The sequence below is a fragment of the Penaeus monodon genome, unplaced genomic scaffold (assembly GCF_015228065.2).
Source record: "Penaeus monodon isolate SGIC_2016 unplaced genomic scaffold, NSTDA_Pmon_1 PmonScaffold_766, whole genome shotgun sequence".
Classification (NCBI taxonomy): Eukaryota; Metazoa; Arthropoda; class Malacostraca; order Decapoda; family Penaeidae; genus Penaeus; species Penaeus monodon.
The window spans coordinates 1-5210 of record NW_023662838.1 but is presented as its reverse complement, the minus strand read 5'-3'; the positions used below and the strand labels follow the sequence as shown (position 1 = coordinate 5210).

General features: G+C 33.8%; 1 non-coding gene across 1 annotated transcript; it reads left to right on the top strand.

Annotated features, from left to right (window-relative positions):
* Nucleotides 1-5039: 5039 nt before the first annotated feature.
* Trnal-uaa lies at nt 5040-5121 on the top strand. The gene is given in 2 exon segments: nt 5040-5077; nt 5087-5121. It is a non-coding gene; the product is annotated as a tRNA-Leu (tRNA).
* The last annotated feature ends 89 nt before the right edge of the window (nt 5122-5210 follow it).

The window sequence follows — 5210 nt, the reverse complement described above, 5'->3', positions numbered from 1 at the left end:
TTTTTTCCCACCCTATCAATGATGTAAATAATTCTTCAAATTATGATCGGGGTTTTTAAACTAAAACGGGGGGCTCATCTTCTGAAGGACATTTGTAAAAAAAAGACGCAACATTTAAGTTTATCTTCGGAAAAGTGTGTGCCGAGCTTCCATATCTACGCACCTTTAAACGTTAAAAAACTTTTTCATTAAAATAATAAGTTCTAATCGCGGGTATTACAGAAACAAAAACAGCAAATCTATGGAAACTCGCCCTTTGCAAACTCCAAACTACTGACCTGAAGGTTTGAAATTCCGTAAAGCTCGAAAATGACGGTCCCGTGAAAAAAATTCCCCCGGGTCATTAGTTATTTTTTATATGCTTTCTATAACAAATTTTGGGAAAATAAACCGCCGCCGGGTTTCCCTCCCCGATTTCACGGCTGGGAAAAAACTATTTGAACACTAATGGAATTTCAAATATAACAGCAGTATGAAAGTATACAGTGGGAAAAAAAACAGCGTCTGGAGTATGTGTGTTTGGGGCGCGGGGCGTCTACTAATTACTTTTCGTTTATATGCTCTATTTGTATGTGGGTATATGCACAGCATATCATCCGTCTTAAACACTATAGTGAGGCAACTAAGTGTCATAAAAAAATCACTCGGGTTGTGCACTTTATGAATAATTTCACAAAAACAGTACGTTACCAAAAATGAAAAAAAAAAAAAATAAATAAGTAAGGCCCGGCGAAGCCCGAAATTTGCAAAAACTAACGTAGCATCCAATAAGCATCCATTTATATAACCCATTTATTACCTGTATATGCCCCGATTATTTTGCATTGCACCGAAAACCTAACCTATGTTAGGCAGCTAAAAATTTAAAAAATCACCCGGCATTTGCACTTTATGAATCATTGGCAAAACGAATTGTAACAAACTGAAAGGAAAAAAATCCACAAAAAAGATACAAAATTTAAAACGTTTTGAACTCCCCAGGAAACGACTTGGCTGCTAAAAAAACTATTTTTTTATCTGGAAGAAAAAAACCTAATATAGGATAGCGTTATTTTAAAAAAATTTCTTTCCCCATCATGATAACTTATAACTAATAAATTTTGTTATTCTGTCCTATAAAATATTATCGAGTATTCGAAGAACAAGAGTGACGGTTATATCATAAAACCATTGTATCTTTTTTTTCGAAAACCCTTTTTTATTTATCTTTTATTACTATCCAAAAGCTTATCATGTTTAAAGTACGTTACAAAAAAGCATTCCCCAAAACAAAGTAATACCAGAACTACAGCGTATCACATCATACCCTTTTTCCAATAAAGCTTTCTTTATTTTATTAAAAATTTCAAAGAAAACAATAAAAACACCCTGTGCGGTAGGGAACCCTTTAAACTGATAAGTTACTTTGGGATTAAGCCGAAATTTTTATATCGTATTCTTTCAAGGGTTCGATTTTTCAAAGATCATCATTTCTGGGTTTTCATATATTTTTTAAAGCTTCTTTTCAGTTAACAAAAATTTTCAAAATACTGAAAACTTTTATGGGGAATGCGCTTTAAATAGCCTTTATGGACATATACTAACACACTGTATAAGTGTATATTTTTCTTCAGATTTTAACAATAACAAGAAAGGGTATTTTTAAAATCCAAAGGGGAAAACATAAAATCCCATTCTCAAAATACCATTAAGAATTTTTAAACATTTCCCCATACCCTTTTTCTCAAGAACCAAGGTTAAAAAAATAATATAATCTCCTTCCCCATTCTCCCTACAAGACCTGAACGATGAAAAATTCAACAAGTTTTTCTGCATCTTGTTTCTCCAACATAACTGAGTGACCGTTATGGTTCCAAACGTTTACCTTTTTGGGAAATTCAACCAAGTTTTGGGATGGAAATAAACCTTACTATATGTACACCACTATCGGGATAACTAAACAGTCATGAAAGAAGTAGCCTTTCGAGGAAGGAAACCCGAAGACCAAAGGTTTGGCGGTTGCGGTCTGGATTCCCCTTTGCGAGGAGAAGGCTGGGCTTTTTAAACGGAGAGAGAGGATAATCTTTTGCGTATATTTTCCCACTATCATGTGCAATAATAAAAAGTACATATGGGTTTTTCCCTTTTTTGCCTTCTCCTAAAATTTAAAAAAGCCAAAAGAAAATATATTACACCCGCATTAAAAAGTAAATTTCAAATGATACCAAAAACTGCAAAGGATTACGCGTGTCTCTTTTGAAGATGAAACTATTTTACGGTCTTATTTCTAAAATACTTGGGTTTTTATTGTATTTTTACAGAACGTACACGAGGATATGTTTACTAAAAAGCTTTTAAAACTTAAAAATAATTAGGATTAAAAGCGGGCCTGATATATTTTTTTTATTTATTTCATACAATATATATATATATTTTAATGTGTGTGTGTTATAAAAATATCTAACACACTTTCTTTATTCGCTTATCAGAAAAAATTTTAAACCGACATATTGAAAAGAGGGGTGTTTTACAAAGTTTTTGCGAAGACAAGTGATATGCGACAGTCTTTTCAGAAAAATTATATATATGTATAAATTTCTTTTTTTTTTTAATTACTATCAAAATTCTTTCAGTTTACGGTAGCTTGGCCGACGGGCTAAGGGGCCCGTTTTAAGACCATCTCTTTGGGGGCGTGGTTCGAAACCCCCCGCTGCCAAAATTTTGGCATTGCACTGCGCAGGGCTGACCCATAAGCAAACCGGGGGGAACCAAAATAACCTAGAGCTTGAACTTTTTTCTGTGTGCCGCAAGTTTTTCCCCCATTTTCAATCCGTATTTACTAAGATTTCTACATCCCCCAGGGCAAAACCCTTCCCCCATGTGATGAAAATAACTTTTTTTACCCTCCAAACTCTGGAAAAACGCCTCTGGGGGAGAGGTGGCCTCCACGGATAGAAGCACGAAAACAAGGTTTTTTTGGGGGAGGCTGATCTCCCTAAAGGGCCGGTGGTGTTTGGGGGGAAAGAAGGAAAATTAGTTAATATTTTTGATGGTTATTAATCATTTTCGATAAAAAAGATAAAACTTCATTAAAAAAGAAACCTATTACAAAAAAAATTATTCCCAAATCCACATTGATTTGTTTCAAAGACTTAACTGCAAAAAATTAAGCCTTCGTTAAACTTAACATTTTTTATTTTTTCGCATTTGGGTTTTTTCAGACACTGATAACGACAAATTTTTTATTTTTTTCGTATTAAATCACCATAGTGTTGAAGTTACTTTTGGGATTATAGCCAAATTTTTTGTATCGTTTTCCCCTCAAGGGTTTAGATTTTTCAAAGATCTTAATTTCTGGATTTTTCATTAATTTTTAAGCCCTTTTTACAATAATTTTTTTTTTTTCAAAAATACTGGAAAACATTACTGGTAAATGACGCTTTAAAATACCCTTGATGGACACGAAAAGAAACCCTTTTATAAGCTTTTTTTTCTTTCAATTAGCAAAATTATAAAAGGATATTAATAACCCTAAGGCGAAAAAAATAAAAATCCCTCTCAAAAAACCCATTAATTATATTTGTAAATCATTTCCCGGGGGGGGGGGGTCTGTGTTTAATGAATACAAGGTTTAAAACAAAAAGTCACTCCTTTCCCCTCTCTACATTATCAGGACCCGATCACGATGAACCCTTTAACAAGTTTTCTGCTCTGTTTCTCCCACTGGAAATGGGGGCCAGTTATGGGGCTCCAACGTTTTACCTTTTGGGAATTTAAACCCAAATTAGGCGATGGAATAAACCTTTCTAATGTACCCCACTATCGGAAACTAACACAGTCTGAAAGATGGCCCCTTTTTCGGAAGGAAACCCGGAAAATCAGCGGTTGGCGGGTGAGGTCTGAGATTCCTTCCGAGAAGGGTGGGCTTTTAGCGGAGAGGAAATCTTTTGCGAATTTTTTCCCCTTATCAGTGACCAAAATAAAAGTCATATGGGGATTTTTCCTTTTTTTGCCTTTTCCTAATTAAAAAAGCCCAAAGAAATATTATACACCCTGCTTAAAAAATAAAACGCAATGAATACCCAAAAAACGCAATAGGATTTTCTGTGTCGTCATTTGAAGACGAAGTCTATTTTGATCGAGGTCTTATTGCTAAAATACTTGGGCTTATTATACTTGCTATTTCACAGAATGAATACACGAGGATATGTTTTTACTAAGAAGCTATTATAAACATTAAAAAATAATTACGGATTAATGAGCGGGCCGTGATATATTTTTATATTTTTATTTATAAACCACGCACATATATATATATATATATATATATATATATATATATATATATATTATATATATATTTTGTGTGTGTGTGTGTGTGTGTGTGTGTGGTGTGTGGGTTTATAAAAAATATGCATCACACGACTTTACAGTTTTTGTAGTATATATATTGTATATGTTAATATATTTTATATATATATATTATATATATATATATATATATATATATATATATATATTATGCATGTATATTACATACACATATACATATACGTGTATTATTTTTAAAATATATGCATTCATATGTATTCTAAAAGGAAAAGATCTGAGCTATATCGATTCGTGGAATAGATCCGGTCAGCGGTCTAGAATAGTAAGAAGACCTGTGATTCGTAGGGCAATAAAGGGCGTGCGGGAAAATATATTTCATTTGAAAAAGTGTCAGTAGGTATTATGAGCAATTGTGACTGGATTGCTACCTAAATCCGCAAAATTTTTAAAATATTAATCACTTTCAAAAGTTGCATGTGTGTGCCACAATTAAATTCGACTGTCGGACTTCACGCACATAACGAGCGACCGGACAGCAGAACAAAAATTATTCGCTTATCAAGAAGAAATTAAACCTGAACTATCTGAAAAGAAACGGGCTGTTTTACAACGATTTTTGCGAAGACAATGAGTGATGAGACATTCATTATATCAATTTTACGAAACACTTCATATATTATTTATATATACTTTTTTAATTACTATCACAAATATCTTTCATGTTTACAGGTAGCGTGGCCGAGCGGTCTAAGGCGCTGGTTTTAAGGCACCATCTCTTCGGAGGCGTGGGTTCGAATCCCACCGCTGCCAAAGATTTTGGCACTTTCAATGTTTCCATGGCTGACCCATAAGCAAGACGCGGGGCGAACCAAAACCAACTTAACCGTGCCGGCTTGTTC